Below are 20,918 nucleotides of genomic sequence, written 5' to 3' on the forward strand. Positions count from 1 at the left end.
AACAGGAATACCATGCAAATATAAACAATTATGATGACTGAATTAAAATGCCTTTCATGGAGTAACTTCATGCAGTGAATTGTGAGATCTATGATCAATATATTGATCAATGTTTTCTTATTACTTTGCTGTCATTCCATGCATTGACCTTTTCATGACATTCTCTCTGTGTGTTTGCCTGAGATAAGTGAGGTGTAGATACTTGTGTTTCTGCAAGGAGTGCTGATGTGTGACAAATCGCCGACCTTTGAGTGTGTGTGTGGGTGTGTGTGTGCTTGTATGTGCAAACAGACATATCTCATGACTTGTGTGGTCCCCCGTGACCTATTTAGAGGGTATAAAAGTACAAGTACAGCTGTTGTTTTGGGGTAGTACATGATTTTGGTAAAGGATGGAAAGAAACAGGGTTTCTAACAGCTGCAGGGACGCCCATATTGAATGGGGAAGAAATTGACGAGCTCTTAGCTGCACTCACAAAACCATGAGAAGCGGCAGTTCTAAAAATAAAAACTCTCACAAAAGGCGAGAGTATACCAGAAAAAGAGAATACCCAAGCTGAGTGAGCAGCAAGAGTAGCTGCCATGAACAACCCACCAACCACTGAAGCCTTACTACGACCGACACAGAAGTTTCATTTCAATACAACAGCAGATATTCAAAGAATGCAGGAGGAGGTTAATGGAGAGGAAATGTGGTCCTGGATGGTTGTTTAGGAGATGACAACATTTGGAGGAAAGACAATAAACCGGTCTGCCCAAAGGTATTAATGCCCTACATCTTACAACAAATACACAATTTAGGTCACAGGGGGGTGGATCAGATGGTACATCAATTCAGGTAAGCCTGGTGTAAAAGCTAGGGCAATAGATATTTGTAATAGATGTATGATTTGTCAAAAACACTCTGATACCACCAGGCCCTTTTACACACTGTAACAATTAACGAGGGGAAGGAGGAAGCTGGGACCAGGTTGACAAAGCACATAGACATTTATTGTCGAAGACTTTTCAGCATTCCGCAATAAGATTTTCAGCCGAACATTCAACATATGCGCTGCTTTTCAGCACCCGCTCTTCTGACACATAGACCCACACAGACAGCTTCACGCGTCTCTCTCTCTCATCTGCCACTGTCTCTTCTCCTTAAGTACTCCCGCTGCCCCTCGCTGGAACGTGAGATTGGTGTCGCACGCAGGTAAAAGTCATTCGCCACTTATCTTCCTGGCCTCGCTCTGCCCAGACGCCGCTCAGCTCCACCCTGCTCACTACATACCCCCCTTGCTGAACTCAGATCTGGGATTTCTCCGGCCTGTGACCTACTCCCCCCCATTTCTAGGGAGGGAGCATCGATGGGTCACACCAGTCTCCGGATCCGACCTGTGCATGCCTGGGAGGGTGAACAGGATGAAAGAGAGAAGAAAGGGAAGAGGGGGGAGCGGGAATAACAAAAGGGAGAGAGAAAGCAGAGATGGGAGAGAGAGGGAGAAAAAGGAGCTCGCTGGCCCCCGATATGCGGTCGAATTGTCCTCGGCCCACTGTCCTGCTTCCGTCCGCGATGCTGGGTGATAGCACTGGACCCCTTAGCCTTTCCTTCCGGTTGCCGGTTGATGCGGGGCTCCAGCGCCATCAGATCAAACACTCCCTCGGCGTCACAACCCCCAGTCAGTGGCGAGGACTCCTTGGAAGGCACATCCTTCCTCCTTCCCGGGGTTCGGCACCAGTGTAAAAACTAACTAGGGGAAAGGAGGAAGCTGGGTCGATTTGTTATCGACCTCATTTGTTATCGGTTGACAAAGCACATAGATATTTATTGTTGAAGACTTTTCAGTGTTCCACAATAAGACTTTTCAGCTGAACATTCAACATATGCGCTGCTTTTCAGCACCCGCACTTCTGACATGCAGACCCAGACAGACAGCTTCACGTGTCTCTCTCTCTGTCATCTGCCGCTGTCTCTTCTCCTTAAGTATTCCCGCCGCCCTCGCTGGAACGCGAGACCGATGTGGCACGCCGGTGAAAGCCATTCGCCACTTATCTTCCTGGCCTCGCTCTACCCAGATGCCGCTCGGCCCCGCCCTGCTCACCACACACACCTACAAGTAGACTACATCAGTCTGCCACCATGCTAGAGTAAGCAAGCAGTGTTAGTGATTGTAGACACATTCTCCCAGTGGGTTGAGGCCTTTCCAGTAAATAGAAGTACTATCAATCAGACTGCAAAAAAGATGGGGTTTACCAAAAAGAATCAAATTAGACCAGGGCACACATTTTACAGGGACGGTCTGTTAGGAAGTAGCTCGAATGTTAAAGCTTGACTGGGATTTTTATTGCCCTGGTCACCCTCAGTCGAGTGGTGTGGTAGAGAGAGTAAATTGAACTATCAAAAATAAATTTTACAAATTGCACAGTGACAGAATACCATGGCCGGAACCTCTCCCTATGGTTCTATACTCTGTTGGGGGGCACATAACAAATCAACATGGCTTAGCACCTTTGAGGTGGTCACAGGAAGGCCCATGTATGTGCCTGGACAGATTGATCTGAGAGAAGCTGACGTCCACCTCACCTCTGACACCTTAATTGACTATAGTATGCGACTAACAGAAGCAGTGAAGGAAGTTGAGGGGGAAGTTAAGGAAGCGCAGAATCCACTGATGGGAGTGCGGCTCATGGGTTTTACCCAGGACAACAAATTTTTGTTAAAATACTTCAAAGAGATGCGATGGGGCCAAAGTGGGAAGCACCATATACTATTCTGCTAATCACTTCTACAGTGGTAAAGGTTCAGGGAAAGAGACATTGGGTACATGGCTCTCATTGCCGGCCAGTCCGAGGTGGGGATAGAGACTAGAGGCGTGAGAGAGCCGTCAGGAAGAACTCACCTATTTAGAGGGTGAGGGGCCACCCTGCACGGTGAAGATGTTCAGCAACTCCATGTTTCTGTTAGATTGCTCTACCACTGGTGCTACAATAAATAAGGGAAAGGCAGGGAGGGGTGAATACACCGGCCAACCCTCTGTAAAACAACTGCCTATGTTTTTGTGCTTACACTACTGGTCAAAAGTTTTGAAACACTTACTCATTCTTTATTATAATTTTTTTTTTCACATTTTAGAATAATAGTAAAGTCATCAAAACTATGGAATAACATAAATGGAACTATGGGAATTATGTTGTGACTAAACAAAATCCAAAATAAATCATAACTGTGTTATATTTTAGTATCTTCAAAGTAGTCACCCTTTGTCTAGTGTTTGCAGACATGTACTCTTAACATTTTCTCAACTAACTTCTTGAGGTATCACCCTGGGATGCTTTTTAAAAAGTATTGAAGGAGTTCCCATCTATGTTGGGCACTTATTGGCTGCTTTTCTTTATTATTTGGTCCAAGTTATCAAATTCTCAAAAAACTTTTTTTTAATTAAATATTAGTTTTATAATGAAATAAATTAATATGGTGGCACAATTACATTTTTTGTTTACAAAACTAATTTTGAACATTTAAGCATACGCCTTCAGATCAAAAGATTTTTAAGATCATGAGAAACATTTCAGTCAAGTGTTTCAAAACTTTTGACAGGTAGTGTATGTTCACAGGTAAAACTTGAAGTAATTATGACCCGTCCGCCAAAGGTAAGGACAACTCAAAACACGCCACGGAATTGGATGTGCAGGCTGTTTGGACACAGGCCTGACTGCCAGACCCTGGAGGGCTGACTCATCTGCTGGCACAAAATGAGCAAAGACTGGATCTCTTGGCTGACCACCCAGAATCAACTCACAACAGTTCCTAAAAGAAAGATAACACCTAGAAGAACTGATTCAGATGGCTACATCCATGCAGTGTGGCAAATGCCCAGGGCCAGATGGGTATCCGGTAGAGTTCTACAATAAATTTTTACATAAATTGGCCCCCACACTGATTGGCATGTACAATTAATCATTTGACACTCATTAGCTCCCTCAGACCCTCAACCAGGCCTCTATTTCTTCAATTTAAAAAAAGAATAAAGACCCCTTTGACTGTACCTCCTACCGCCCAATCAGTCTTCTTAATGTGGATTTTAAGCTCCAGTCAAAACTGTTAGCAACGCATCTAGAATCCATACTACCATTAATAATTTCTCCAGACCAGACTGGGTTTATCAAAAATAGGTATTCTTTTTTAATATCAGAAGACAATTTAACGTCATATATAATCCTCCCTCTTCTACTGTTCCAGAGGCTTTAATTTCATTGGACGCAGAAAAGCATTTGACCGTGTAGAATGGGAGTATCTCTTCTACACTTTGGAGAATTTTGGGTTCATTGAGAAATGTATATTATGGGTGAAACTATTATATTCTGTGCCCCAAGCTTCGGTTAGGACTAATAACACTTGTTCAGAGTACTTCCACCTTCACCGTTCTACTCGTCAGGGATGTCCTTTGAGTCCACTTCTCTTTGCCATCACCATTGAGCCCCTTTCTATTGCATTACGGTCTGATTCAGCTATAAAGGGTATAAAAAGAATGAGCACAGTACAGAAGGTTTCACTGTATGCAAACGACCTTCTCCTTTATATTTCAGAATTTGATGTGTCAATACCTGCAGCACTTTCCATTTTAAAATCATTTGGTCTCATTTCAGGATATAAACTAAATATAAGTAAAATTGAGTTTTTCCCATTAAATTCCTCAGCTAAAGATTACCCTTTACACAACTTACCATTTAAGATTGTACATCACAGATTCACCTACCTCGGGGTCTGTATCACTGACAAATTCAAAGACCTCTTTAAATATAATTTCTCCAGTTTGCTGCTTCAGGTTGAGAAGGATTTTGAACACTGGTCATTACTCCCCTTATGTTTGGCTGGTAGGATTAACTCGGTCAGAATGAATACACTTCCAAAATTCTCTTACTTTTTCCAGAGCATACCTATTTTCCTTCCCCAACACTTCTTTCACAAAATTGATAGTCTGATACTAAGCTTTATTTGGAATACAAAGTTCCCCAAAATTCGTAAAATGCTTCTTCCGAGACCTAAACTATTAGGAGGAATGGCCTTACCCAACTTTCAGTTTTATTATTGGGCTGCAAACCTCAGGGTTATGCAATATTGGCTAAAACAAAAGCAAATCCATGACTCAACAATTTGGCTCACCATGGAGGCATCTTCATGCATGCCAACCTCACTAGCAGCTTTGTTACACTCCCCCATTAAATGCCCATGTCCCCCCTACACTAAAAATGTCATTGTTAAAACTACATTGAGAATTTAGAGACAATTTTTACATCGATTTGGACTACAAGCCTTTTCTATCTCTGCCCTTATAGCAGCAAACCTGGCATTTCCACCTTCACTGATGGACAGAACCTTCTCTCAGTGGTCAATAACTGGCCTAACAATGTTTAAAGATCTTTATATAGATAATATTTTTGCATCCTTCCAACAGTTACTAGAAAAATTCTCATTACCAAGACATAACTATATTAGTTAAAGATATTTGCAGATTCGTAGCTTTATTCGGAACCTGAACCCTCAATCTCCTAGTCTCCCTTTCACAACCCCTATTGACACCTTCCTGGAACCAATTCATATTACGAAAGGTGTGATTTCCTATATGTATGATGCTATATGCGCTGTGCAGGATACCCCACTTACATCTATTCAATCTCAGTGGGAGGAGGACTTAGGAGAGAATATACCAGTTGAGCAATGGGGAGAAAATTTAAGCCAAGTACACTCCTCATCCTTTTTGTGCAAGGCATGGCTTGATTCAGTGTAAAATCCTTCACCGCACTCACTGGACCAAAGTCAGACTCTCTAAAATATACCCAAACACTGATCCCATGTGTGATCTCTGCCATCAAGCCTCTGCAACTACTGAACACATGTTTTGGTACTGTCCATCTATTAATAAATACTGGTCCAAGATTTTTTAAACAATATCTGGTGTTGTTGATACAAATGTTGATCCCCTGACTGTTACAGCTTGGTTTGGCGCTCTCCCTCTGACACTTGACCTTCCGAAATATAAGACTGATTTTGTAGCCTTCATTACACTCCTGGCCAGATGCTTAATTTTGTTAAATTGGAAATCACCCACTCCCCCCACACATTCCTTATGGATTAGGGATATTGTTACATTCATCAAATTAGAAAAAAATAGACACACAATAAAGGGTTCTTTTGATCAATTTCACAAAACTTAGAATCCTTTCCTCATCTGTGTGAAAAAGTTAACATTACCAACCTGGATACATAACTTTTGTGTGTTAGGTCCCACCTCACCCCTCCCAGCCCAGTGGAACTATAATCTAACTTATTACCTTATTACCTGAATGGTTAGCATTGTTGGGTGACCAAGCAGCTTGAAATTTTATTGTAATTATTTATTTTAGGTTTTGTTTCGTTTCTTTGGTTCTTTGGTTTTTTGTGTATGACTGCATATGTAAATTATATGTGGGAGTATTTGTGGGTGTACATGGGTGTGTGTACATATACATATATGTTTATGTATGTGTGTATGTATATGTATGTATGTATTGTATATATGTATATTCCTAGTAAGAGGGACACCCTAATGTATAATTTCTCTCTACATATCTACCATGTGCACATGGTCCGTTTACTAAAAAGAAAGGAAAAAATGTATGCTTGTATGCTTATGTTGTTGGTCAGTGGTATTTGTAACTGTATGGCAGTGTTGGTTGATGTAATGAAAACAATAAATAAAGTATGGGAAAAGAAAGATAACACCAAGCTGAGGGGAAACACATGAGTTACATAGATCTCTTGTATTTTTCCACCCATGGTCTTTGAGTGAGCCTTGACGATATAGACTAGAATTGTGAAATTTACCAGATGTTGTTTTGACGTAACTGTCTGGCCGTGCTTCGACACAGAAGCATATTTGTAGATATTCCAGGTACCTGGGTATCTTAGGGTGGAAATGTGAGATCTATAGTCAATATATTGATAAATGCTTACTTATTACTTTGCTGTCATTCCATGCATTGACCTTTTCATGACATTCTCTTTGTGTGTTTGCCTGAGATAAGCGAGGTGTGGAAACTTGTGTTTCTGCAAGAAGTGCTGATGTGTGACAAATCGCAGAGTGTGTGCATGTATGTGACCGATTCAGTCTGGATCACAGTGGTGGAGTAATGCTGTACAATCTGAAAGAGGTATCCCTAGCTCCATTTTCTGTTTTTCAATCTTTCTTATCCAGTTCTCTTGCAACCTTGTTATCCATTGACATATTCAGCGATTTTCATCCAACTGTTCTCTAGAGCTTTGGCGGTGGCAGTGGTGTTGCTTCTTACTGTGAAAATGTGTTTAAATTCTTCATACCTTTCAAAATGAAAGTATCCCTGTATCCCTCACTTTGTTGAATCCACTTAGTGATAGAGGCTACAGGCAATCCCTTAAGTAAATGAAAGTATTCTAATCAATGTCTTTGTCTTTGAATTTATATAGAACTGTAGCCTAGCATGTAGCACTGGTATATATATGTACTGGATTTTAATGCAGCTCAGCTCTTTAGTGTTCAAAGAGCTTGGAAACAATTTGACTATAATTTTAATTAGACATCTGTTGCATATTTATGCTGTATGCTCATGCTTTTGACTCTTAAGCAATTGGTTCATTAAAAAATGTGTTTTCCATATTCACAGATGGTTTGTGTTTAAGTGTTTAAAAAGCTTTCTGAACAACCACCCTTAGTCCTGAAAATTACATGATTAATGATGTTATACTCCTGGGTTTGCAGCATTTTTTTCTTTATAAATCGTACAAACTGATCCTGCTGTTTTTCTTAAAATTATTACAGACAGGCATGGGGAGTGACAGAAAATGTAGAACAGCATTACCTCATACCTAAGAATGTTAAGTGTTCTTGAACTCTGGTAAGGCACTATATAAATGTAACATTATTATTATTATTATATTTTATTATTATTATTCAACAAAATAATGGTGTCCTATCATAAAAATTCCTGATAGACTTATGGGACTTTCACCTGTTTGTAGGCTATATTGATTTTATTTTAATTTATTTTAATGTTTGAATTTGTGTTTATTATTCACTGCAAAAATGTGTGCTTGACATTTCACATTTTGCTTGACACCTCCTGCCTCCAGAATAATGTTGTTATACATGCACAGACAAACAAAATTCTGTTTCATGCAGATATTAATATCTGAAATACCAGGAGACACCACAACATATTCCACAATTAATGTAGCCTACAAATTCAGCTTCATCTGGTAGGGAAAAAAAAAGAAGATAATAATATTTTTTTAAATAATAAATGTATAATAATAATAATAATAATAATAATTATTATTATTATTAAGCTATTATTTTGAAAAGGCATATACAAGGCATACTTTATTAATAGAAACTATAAATGTAAGAGTAATACTTAAAAATGGGTGTTTCGTTTAGTTTTGACACACTTCCGGTTTAGCCTCACCCACACCCAGTTCAAATCAAATCAAATCAAATCACTTTTATTGTCACACAGCCATATACACAAGTGCAATGGTGTGTGAAATTCTTGGGTGCAGTTCCGATCAACATGAGACATATCGACAGATCGACAGTGATGAGACATATACCAATTTACAATAACATCAAATTAACACAACACAATTTAAAGTGTAATATACACATAATTACACACAACACAATATACAAATAATAACATACACTGTACAGTATACAATACACACAATATAGATACACATTATTCAGTAAAAAAAGTATATCTATCAGTAGACAGATATCTATCTATCAGTTCTATCCGAATACAGAGACAGATAATTTTGTCATATGAATAGATACAAATACAGATAATGGCTTTGCTGCACACCAGTGCTAGATCCACAGACAGTATAAGGAAACAGCATTGCTGCCTCTCTATTGGTCATCCACAGCACCTCACATCTGATCTTGCTTCAGGATGTCCACTGACTATTACATGCTCATGACACTTCTCTCACTACTTTGGTCTTGTGTCTATCATGCTTAAACCATTGATACAGTTAACAACCCAACTCACTGTGATGCCACTACTGAAAAAAATGCTTTCATTGACTTTCATTGACTCTGTCATCATTTTCTGTTCTTGTAACATACAGTATTAACACTAAACAGTTTCATTTTTAAAGTAAACGGTATAATTTTAATGGCATACAGAGGTTAAAGGTTAAGTGTGTAATTTCTATGCTATTAACATTACTAAACAGAATTGGGGAAAAAATGACCATTTTCAAACATGTTTCCTAAACAAGCACCCTGCCTTTAATTGGCTGGACAAAAAGAGTCCCGCCCCACACCAGACTGATCTCACTGTGAATTTAGACAGTAGGTCAAAAGTTCTTCAACTAAACTCAGCCTGTGATCACTGAAATTCAAACAACTGCACCTAGTGGACGAAGTGAGATTTGTGAGACAATACATTTGCACACTTGTAAGCTCCAGTTTCCAGAAGAAATGTCCACAGAACAATGGCAAAAGCAAGTTGTAAAGCAAACTGTTTTTAGTTGTAAATTATGTAATACAGTGAAGGGGAATGCACATTTTATATACTCTACCCCCAAACCCCAACTCCAAACCTAGCTGTCAGTAGGGTAAAAATGTTATCTTAGAGGGAAAAATGAAACCTCAGAATTATGGTTGTCAATGATTATGTGAATGCGATTACATCCTGGTTTCAGTGTGATACACGAACTCAGATCTGTGATGCTGCTGACACAAGGTGCTATCATTCGAGTCACAGGAGAAGCTAAACACCCTTGAACTCATGCAAAAATGTGTAATGGTGGTCAAACATGTTGGCTTCCATGTTGCCCAAACTCAAGCTATTGGTTGAACCAATGTTGCTATGTAGGGATGCCCAAACGAACTACAATGGTTTGATGAATCTACAGTGTTTAGACTTTTTGGGGGAATCAGGCAATGACTAGCTTACTTATAGTTGTCTTTACACTTTAAACCAAAAAAATTACAAACATCAACAGTTGATATTGCTTTTCTCTTGCCATTATGTACATAGGTGGCCTTGCGATAATCCACATTACTTTCATATTTGTATTTGGCAAAGGATGACATTGTTTAGTAATAATACATGCTTTACTTGTAGCGGAAAACATTTTAAAACTTTCTCATCTCTGCTTGCACACTGATATCACAGTACTGGAATATTTTGGTCTGGGGACATCTCATCATGTGCTGCATCCGCTCTTTGGCAAACACAGAGCTTTGTACACATAAGTGCTAAATCGTTTTCCAGCACCATGTTTGAATTGTTCATTTCAAACAGCTTGCTTATATTTGCATCAACATCAGTGAACACAGCCGACATCTGTTGAAGAGGAACCGCAGAACAAACATGGCTTTATATTGAATTTGTAAACATGACAGTAAAGAAAAAAGAAGGTAAACAGTGGTACTGTAGATGTGAAAAGGAATTTGCTGATAAGGTGGATTTATGGTCTGTAGATGGGGACAACGAGTTATCCATCATGGCATTTGTAGGTTTGGGTTTGTAAAAAAGAAATTGGTGATTAATTGCCGTTGTGTGCTAAATGTGTCCTAGATTCAATTATTTATGATAGTAACTCAACCGCAATGAAATATGTTTATTCAGAAAGACATTCACATTTGACTATCTTGCATAGGTACTTGGCTCATTTTGACTGTCATCTAGTGTCACAGTCAAGTACTAGTCAAATTCCACTTCAGATATCATGAATATAATATGAGCTTTATAAAAGTAAAGTTTGCAGTGACTGCAACTAATATAATCTGTATGGCATTTTACATGATTCAGTTTGTGTTTTCAGTTACTAAACAAACATAAGACAGTGCATCCAATTCTATTTCCGCTATCTATAGGGCCAGCATGACTGAGCAAATGGGCATATTAAAGTGGGTGACAGTATGACCTATTATCCCATAAAAACACACATAAAGTGCCCCTTCAGAATATTTGGACACTTACGGCACACCTAAAAATTTATGAATACCATTTATGCCAAAATGTCAACCCCAGTGGCATTTATTTAAATTTAGCAGAAGCACATTTTTAAAATTGCAAATTTTATATGATGATTTTTTATTATTATTATTATTATTATTTTATTTTTATGTAACAATATATTTTATTAGTTTATACCTTAATTTAAAATATAACTGCTGCTTAAATTCAGCATAAAAATCTAAATTTACCCTAATACATGTTCCGTGTCAAAGAAATAAAAATCACATAAATATTTCAACCTTTGGCTCAATTCTGGTATGTAATGTTAAGTCCTGATCAACATTTTTCATGATGACTATCCTATTAACTATAACCTATATCCTATAAACCCATCAGAATACAGAAAAAAAATGGGTTGTGACGGACTCTCATCTAAATGGGTCACCTTGGCCGATCTTTCCCTCTGATTTTCATATATCCACACCACTGCAGATGGTTCCACATACTAATAAAACAGAACACAGAAAGAAGAGAGGGAATGAGTGATATAAAGAATGAGAAAGGGAGATAGAATGCAGATTACAGGCACATGACAATTCATCTAAGATCAGTAAAGTGGCATCACATTAGCATCTTCCTGAGTCCCATCTTATCTTTAAAGTACTGCAGCAGATGCACGTAGATATCACTGCTAGCCAGGATGTGCTTTATCATTCCAGGAGAAAATGTTGTATTCATCTACTCTGAATTGCGTCTCTTTTTTTATCAATAGGAGATACGACAGCCAGTGCTGTCAGAATGCAGATGGTTGATTTTGAGACGGCTGTGCACAGTGGTGATTTTTTAGGTCAGGGAGAAGCAGGCTGCGGTGTGCAAGCTTATTCAAATTCATAAACAGCACGATGGAGCACAAGAGAGTTTGTTGTCAAGTTCAGCAACCTTATATTGTCAAAACAGACAACATTCAAATATAAGATACAATATCAGTCAAAGGTTTGGACACAATTAGGATGTCTCATTTCAATCCCCAATTCTCTGTCATGTATCAGTATTTTGTAAACACGAATTCGGGCATTATGGGCCTTAATCCACTAAACATTGGGACACTCATGACTCATTTACCTACAATTACAATGTCTCACATTAAAACATAGCTGGTATTTATCAACAACATTGCTGTATAACCTTTATGAAATATGCACTCTTCCTGCATTTTTATTGCATTAAAGCTGATGTAATGTTTTCTGTGTTAAAATATTTTCTCCTATCAAACCTTAATATGCAGTGACAACTGTAAGTAAGCCATTCATAGGTTAATAAAAAATCACTGTCTCTCTGTGGCGCTATGAAAATCCTCTGTTAATTTTGACTGACCCATCTATACAAACACAATAACATTGACTCAACCAATGGTGTGAGTTTGGGGCAGGACTATCTCTTTGTTTGGCCAATGGCAGACTGGGTGACTATTCACAAAACTGTTTTGAAAACAATGTTTATTTTTGTAATTCCATTTGGTGGCACTAGTAGCGCAGAAATTACATACTTCAGCTTTAAGCAAAACAGAAACTATGCATACTGTATATAATGGCGTTCAGACATTGAACAGATGTAGGCCTAATAAAATGGCAGAACTTAAATGAATATATCAAATTAAAAAAGGGGTAAAAAAAAAGTTCCTAAACAAAATCTCTTTTAGAGAAAAAAAAAGGTTTTATCTTTTTCCTCTGATGACTTGAGAGACTTAAGAAGACATGAACTAAAAAATGACAACATTTCTAAAAAGTGAATAAAGTGAACAGCTGATACTGGCATGTTGTAATTTCTAGACAGTAAACATTTCAGTGTACTGGAACATTTTTGGGACAGCCCTAGAAATGTCCAACTCCCTGGCTAGTATTGTGACGAGGCAGGCGAGGAATGAGGATCTAAACGCAGCTTTATTAACAAAAAGATAAACAAAGAAACTCGGAATAAAAAAAAAAAACTAAACACGGGAAACCAAGCACAGAACATGAAAACACATGTAAAGACTGACAAACTAACCAGGGGAAACAAGGGCTTAAATACACAAGGAGAGACAAGGAACACCTGGGGACACAATCAGAGAATGAGGAACACATGGGGAAACAATCAGAGAGAACCAATCATGAAAAAAATTACAAAGGACTACAAAACCTCAGGAAACAGGAACTAAACAAGAATTTCAACATAAGTCTAAGCAAAAACACAGGGAATATGTGACAGAGCCCCCCTTTTAAGGAGCGGATTCCAGACACAAAACAAAGAACCAAAGTGTACATGGGTGTAGGGGAAAACAGGTAGTTCAGGGGGGCACAAGGGGCAAGGGAAGCAGAGGAACAAGGCAAAGTCAGGGAGGCTTGGAACCAAGGTGGAGCCGGAGGGATGGAGAGCCAGGGCGACGCTGCAGGCTTGGAGGACCAAGTAGACAAGAGCAGATTAGGCGGACGGCCAGGAGACCAGGGAGACCAGAGCAGATCAGGCGGATGGCCAGGAGACCAGAGCAGATAAGGCGGATGGCCAGGCGACCAGAGCAGATCAGGCGTGTGGCCAGGAGACCAGAGCACAGATGTGGAAGACTCTGGGGGTGGAGCCGCTGGAGGAATAGGCTCTAGGGGCAGAGCCGTGGCAGGTTTTGGGGGCGGAGCCTTGGCAGGCCCAAGGGCGGAGCCGTGGAAGGCAGAGCCGTGGCAGGCTCAAGACAAAGAGTCCTGGATGAATGGGAAATGACCTCCATGGCTGCGAACATGGGAAAAGACTCGGAAACAACCTCTATGGTCATGTTCATAGGATGAGACTTGGGAACGACCTCCGTGGTCGAGAACATAGGCAGAAACTGGGAAACGACCTCTGCGGTTGCGGGCATGAGCAGAGACTCGGGAACGACCTCTGTAGTCGTGGGCATGGGCAGAGACTCGAGAACGACCTCTGTGGTCGTGAACATGGGCAGAGACTAGGGAACGACTTCTGTGGTCGTGGGCATGAGCGGAGACTCGGGAACAGCCTCTGTGGTCGTGGGCATGGGCGAAGACTCGGGAATGACCTCTGTGGTTGTGAACATGGGCAGAGACTCAGGAACGACCTCTGTGGTCGTGGGCATGGGCGGAGACTCAGGAACGACCTCTGTGGTCGTGGGCATGGACGGAGACTCGGGAACAGAAACTTTTCTTCTTTTATAAAATATATAAAAATAAATGGAGATGATAATATATAATAAGCACGAATAGCAGCAGACTCTCTGCAAAACTGATTTCCACAAGTCTGAGCATGAACAATAAATACTGCATGCAAATGTATGTGATTAACTAAAGTAAATGAAAATAACTGTGTGATGCAATAATGGCATTCTCTACCTAGCTGTGTTTTCAGGAAAAATTGAAAGAAAGCTTCTTTTCTTCTCTGGATGCCAGAAAATCTGCATGGGCTAATAATAGGAGTTTCAAGGCATGCATCACTTTCATGTGCAGTATAATCCTGTTTGATTTACTTGAAAGGAAAGGAGACGCAAATCTGTGCAGTTATTTTCTAGTCATGTGACTTTAATGTGGCATTCATAAATAATTAGCTGTGTATTTTGACTATATTAAATTGCTTTTGCTATTTCAAATATTTTATTTAGTTCCCATGTGTTCATTATTTCGTCAAATTAAGTCTTTGTTTTTCTGCCTCTGAGAATATATGTAAACCCGCTTTTCATTTTGAACATCATAAACTTGATAATTAAATGACAAGATTTAAATAAGACTGCACTAATAATAGGATTAGTGATTTGATTTGAACATTTTCCAATAACACAGTGGCTGTGTCTCATTTGGAAGGCTGCGTCCTCCGGAGGTCGCATTTCTCGGCCGCATACATCATCAAGGCTGTCTCATTTCAGAAAAGTGAATAGGACACTTCAAATGCAGCCTTCGAATGCAACCTTCTTTCACGGGAATTCAGAGGACGCATGAGGTGTATCCTTTGTGGGAACTCACAACTCACAATTCTTTGCTTCAATGGAAACGCCTAAAAAAAATAATGCCAACTTGCCTGTAATTAAGATGTTGAAATGCAAGTAATGTTAATTCCCAAGTTGAAGTACCTCAGTAGATGGGTGCAGAGTATATAATATTTATTATTGTATTAATATATAATTAAAATAAGGTATTAGACTAAAAGTACACCTGTAAAATCTATTTTTTTACATCTTTATAACTCTCCTAAAATGTACCTCATACATTTCCTTCTAAAGGGACTTTACTTTCTCATACGAAGCGCTCACGCTTATTAAAAAGGGGCAGTGGTGGCTTGGCAGTTAAGGCTCTGTGTTACTGGCTAGATGGTCAGGGGTTCAAGCCCCAACACCGCCATGATGCCACCATTGGGCCCTTGAGCAAGGCCCTTGACCCCATCTGCTCCAGGGGCGCCGTATCATGGCTGACCCTGCGCTCTGACCCCAGCTTGGCTGGGATATGCGAAAACAAGGGGCAGTGGTGGCTCAGCGGTTAAGGCTCTGGGTTACTGATCAGAAGGTTGGGGATTCAAGCCCCAACACCGCCATGATGCCACTGTTGGGCCCTTGAGCAAGGCCCTTGACCCTGCACTCTGACCCCAGCTTAGCTGGGATATGTGAAAAAAAGAATTTCACTGTATATGTGCAAATGTTAAATTATAAATTATAATTATAAGAGTGGCGTGCTGTCATAGCAACCATGTTATGTTCTGTTTCCATTTGTCCAAGATTTGTTTAAAGGAGGACGCTCGGTATACTGCAGCCTTCAAAGGACGCGTCCTACCTAGCACGCAGCCTTCGAAATGAGACACAGCCAACATGACGAGGAGGAGGGCGTGGCCGGGCCGTGAAGGTGCACGGCCGGCACTGAATCAGATGATCAGCGGGAGAGCGATTCAGTGCCAGCCGTGCACCCTCACGGCCTGGCAACGTCCTCCTCCTCATCACACACAGCTAAATTAATTATGATATTTTACAGCAGCCCTGGTATAAAGTGAATTATTTATCAGTTAACATTCACAAGATTTTTTGGGGGGTTTATTAAATATTTAGTTAAAATATTTGTAAAGTATTAAGCTACTATTTACTCTGTTCCCATGGCAACACCTGGCAGATTCTTCATGGTTCCTCATACCAAATTTCACACTCTTTATAAAGCTTTTCGCTGGAAAAAGTGTGAAAAGATCATATTTTCTCTATTTTTAACTTTAAAGTTATTGCTGTTTTCTGTCTTTACGTCTTTATGGCTTCTGCAGTAATTACAAAAATATACAGATTCATAGAGATGTTTTTGTTTTTCTGCAGTGTTTTTGATTAATATTATTAAAGGAGCTTACCGAGGCAAGCATCACTGTTGCTATTGCTCATACTAAGTGTTAGGATTTGAACAAACAAAAGTATTAAACTTTGGCACAAGCACTGGTATTTTCAGGAAGGATGACCAGTGAAGAATGACCAGTCCATAATTCCCACTTTCAACCAACTACGACAGCAATCAGACACTATAGGCTCTATTTTCATGACCAGGTTAGGTTTTACAATGCGCAAAGTCTGATCAAATTTTCATGAGAGTGCTAATTCTATTAGAGCAATTTTTTGTGCCAGTGCAAAGTGCAAGTGGCTGTGGGTGGGACTGTCTCTTTCTGTTCTTTACAGTCAGTTGGTGGTGAAAAAACAAACAAACAAAAAACAAACAGAAATATTTCAAATTGGAAGCCGAGCAATTCCACTCTCGTTAATATGCGCTCAACCAAAACACTTCTGTGAGATGCTTGCTGAACTGCCGCTACTGTTAAAGCATTTATTCTACATTTGAATTTAAAAACTTATTTACAATTGTTGTTTATGAGTTTGATTTCAGAGTACTCTGGTTCATAAAAATAAGGTGGGGCATAGAAATGCATCTCCTCCTTGACTTTAAACTCTTCAGACATGTTTTGTGAGTGTGGTTCACTGTTTTTTTGTGCAGCTGTGTTATGTTCTCTGTTGTTAATATCTCTGTGGTGTTGCAGTTGCAGCAACAACAAAGCAAATTCTGGCTTGAATGCCCCATCTCGTGAGTAGGGGCTGCGTGAACTGCTCTCAAGCACTGTCATGAAGCCCTCAGGAGAGCTGCAGTCAGTGAAGATTTTCACTATGTAATGAATTAGATTTTAGTTTGTTTCATGCCTAACCTTATCGTCTGCCTTCAGAACAAGGCATGAGTCGCATGTAGGGATGCCTCGGTTTTGCGATTGTTCTTTTCTTATTATGCAACAGCACTGAGGCACAAAAGCCTTATTAGATCAAAACTGAATGTGTTAGTGGACACATTTCTTAGAGATATATAGATGCTAAGTGCAGCCCTACAACAGAAAAACTGATAAATACTAGGGTTTTCACAATATCAAAATTTCAGAAGTCGGTACCGAATGTAAATAATACATTAAAACAATACCATGTTTCCTTAAAGTCTTTCTCAATTAAATAAAAATGATTTCAGGTTTTTTAAGCAGGACCCTATGAAATCAGTTTAATTTTGTTTTCTAAATTCTATTTAATTTTTTTCCCCACTTTTCCATTTTTTGATTATGTCTAGATTATGTCTAACACCTGTCTCTAATTACAGTGAGCTCAGGGAGAGTGGCATAAAAGAGCCACACCGCCAGCAGATGGAGAGAGAGACTGGTGCAAGGAAGGCCACAGTGCTACATGTTATTATGTTGATGATGTAATGAAGTGGAAGTGCTTAAGTTAATATTTGCTTGTGAAGCTGTCGAGTGTGTGGAACTGTAAGCATCAGGGTGCACAATTAAATGCCTACCTGAACCAGGAAATCTTGCTTCTCGCCTCCTCCTTCCACTGAGAAGTGTTACACTGGTGCCGAAACCCGGGAGAAGTTTGAAGATGGACGGAAGTCGCCCCGTAGAGTCCTCCCAGTTGGCCGAGATCCTCCAAGCCCTCGCTGGCTTACATCGGAACCACCAGCAAACCCTGCTTGAGCTCCGGCAAGATCAAGATCGCCGGTTTCTGGAGCTCCTACGCGCTCAAGTAGAGGACCGGCAGGCGATCCGGAGCCTCCTCAGCCAGGAGGCGTCCCCAGCCGTGACCCCGGACACCCACATGCCGTTGCCCCCACCTGCGTTACAGAAGATGGGGATGGTGGAAGACCCCGAGGCATTCCTGGACTTGTTTGAATGCACTGCCGAGATCTGGGGCTGGCCGCTCGGCCAGTAGGCGGCCCAATTTATTCCGCTGTTGTCCGGGGAAGCCCACCTCGCGGCTCATCAACTGCCGGCGACAAGCCTCCTGGCTTATGGTGACTTGAAGAAAGCCATCCTACAACGGGTTGGTCAGAACCTGAAGCTGGAGAGCTCCGACCGCCCATTTGCCTTCGCCCAATGGCTCCGCAACGCCTGCCGAAGATGGTTGGTAGTGGGGGACCGCGGCGTCGACGGGATCGTCGACCAGGTGGTACTGGAGCAACTAATACATTGACTGCCAAAAACGACGGCAGAGTGGGTCCAGTGCCACTGCCCAGCGTCGCTGGAGGAAGCCGTCCAGCTTGCGGGGGACCACATGGCGGCGATCCCGAGGGCGGAAGAGCCCTCCTACTCTCTCTCCCCTCCCCCTGTGTTTTCCCCTGTCTCATCCCCCTCCCCTCTCTCCTCTCGTTCTGCTCTCTCCCCAGGGCCCGTTCCTGCCCCACGCAGACGAGGAGGACTTCAGCCACCGAGACCAGCTCCCCAGGCGTGGGAGGTGGCACCTTCCCCTACCCCGATGCCCCGCCGCTCTCCCTCTCAGGGGGGGGCGCCCGCCGATGCAAGTGCGGGCGTAGCGCCTGGGCCAGCCTGCTGGAGGTGCGGGGACCCGGACTACTTCCAGGATCAGTGCCCTCTGATTGAGCTGGGGATGGTGGTGCGGGTCTCTGACCTCCCGCAGGCTGCCCCCGACCGGGCCGGAGTGTACCGGATACCGGTAAGTGTCAAGGGGGGTACTCACCAAGCATTGGTGGACACCAGGTGTAATCAAACCACTATCCACCAACGCTTGGTTCAACCCGAGACTTTGGGCACAGCTAAAACGGTGAGGGTGAAATGTGTGCATGGGGATATCCACAAGTATCCGGTGGTGACTCTGACGATTAAATTCCGAGGGGAAAAGCATAGAGTGGAGGCTGTGGTTAGTTCCCGCCTCACCCATCCACTGATTTTGGGGATGGATTGGCCCGACTTTAGAGATTTATTAAAGGGAATTTGTGCGGATGGGTCCTGTATTAAATTAGGGAGATGTGCAATGTGCGATGCTCTGGCAGGGGAGGTGGAGCCGGGGCCGTCCTCGACAGCTCCACGTCATAATGACGAGAGAGGGGGAGAGGCTGCAGCCCCTCCCCTTCTCAAGGAATTCCCTGAGGGGGATTTCCCTTTGGAGCAGTCACGAGACGAAACCCTCAAACACGCCTTCGACCAAGTGAGAGTCATCGATGGTCAACGACTCCAGCCTGACATCGCCCATTCATACCCCTATTTTGCGATTATAAATGAGCGGTTGTATAGAGTGACACAGGAAGCTCAGACTAAAGAAGATACAACCCAACTTTTGATACCATGGAGCCGTCAGGAAATGGTATTCCAGGCAGCTCATTATAATCCGATGGCGGGTCACTTAGGAGAAGGGAAAACACTGAACTGTCTAATAGCCCGCTTCTATTGGCCAGGCATTGACGGTGATGTCCGCAGGTGGTGTGCGGCATGCCGTGAATGCCAGCTGGTTAACCCACCAGCCACCCCAAAAGCACCATTGCGCCCTCTTCCGTTGATCGAGGTCCCCTTTGAGAGAATTGGAATGGACCATTAGAACGGTCAGCACACGGACATCGCTTTGTATTGGTCCTAGTGGACTATGCAACGCGATATCCGGAAGCGGTGCCTCTTCGCAACATCTCAGCACACAGTGTTGCGGAGGCACTCTTCAAAATAATCTCCCGGGTGGGGATTCCGAAAGAAATCCTTACTGATCAAGGCACAACATTTATGTCATGGGCACTACGTGAGCTGTACGAATTGTTGAGTATTAAATCAATTCGCACCAGCGTGTACCATCCTCAAACGGATTCTTAAGTTTGTGCACAACGATGCTAGGAATTGGAATAAATGGCTTGACCCCCTGTTATTCGCAGTACGAGAGGTCCCGCAAGCCTCCACTGGCTTCTCCCCATTTGAGCTGCTGTATGAGCAATGCCCACGCTGTGTGCTCGATGTATTGCGAGAGGCCTGGGAGGAGGGACCTTCAAATAGTAAGAATGAAATTCAATACGTTCTTGATCTTAGAGCAAAACTCCACACTTTGGGACAACTAACGCAGGAGAATTTGCTCCAAGCTCAAGAACGACAGCACCGACTGTATGACAGGGGAACTCAGCTAAGGGAATTTGCACCGGGAGATAAAGTGCTTATATTATTTCCCACATCGAGCTCTAAATTACTTGCCAAGTGGCAAGGGCCCTTTGAGGTCACACGACGAGTCAGAGATCTCGATTATGAGGTTAAACGAACCGATAGAGGGGGCACACGTCAAATATACCACCTCAACCTCCTGAAATTGTGGAGGGAGGCGGTCCCAGTGACGTTGGCTACGGTAGTTCCAGAGAAAGCGGAGCTTGGACCGGAGGTGAGTTCAAAACATAAACAGTTCACCCCGGTCACTTGCGGAGACCACCTCTCACAGAGTCAAACCGCGGAGGTTGCCAGGTTGCAACAGGAATTTGCGGATGTGTTCTCCCCTCTACCGGGTCGTACGAACCTCATTCACCACCACATCGAGACCGAGCCGGGGGTCGTGGTACGTAGCCGCCCCTACCGATTACCCGAACACAAGAAGAAAATCGTTCGGGAAGAATTGGACGCAATGTTCAATATGGGGGTAATAGAAGAATCCCACAGAGATTGGTC

Source organism: Myxocyprinus asiaticus, chromosome 26 (genome assembly GCF_019703515.2).
Source record: "Myxocyprinus asiaticus isolate MX2 ecotype Aquarium Trade chromosome 26, UBuf_Myxa_2, whole genome shotgun sequence".
In the NCBI taxonomy this organism is placed as follows: domain Eukaryota; kingdom Metazoa; phylum Chordata; class Actinopteri; order Cypriniformes; family Catostomidae; genus Myxocyprinus; species Myxocyprinus asiaticus.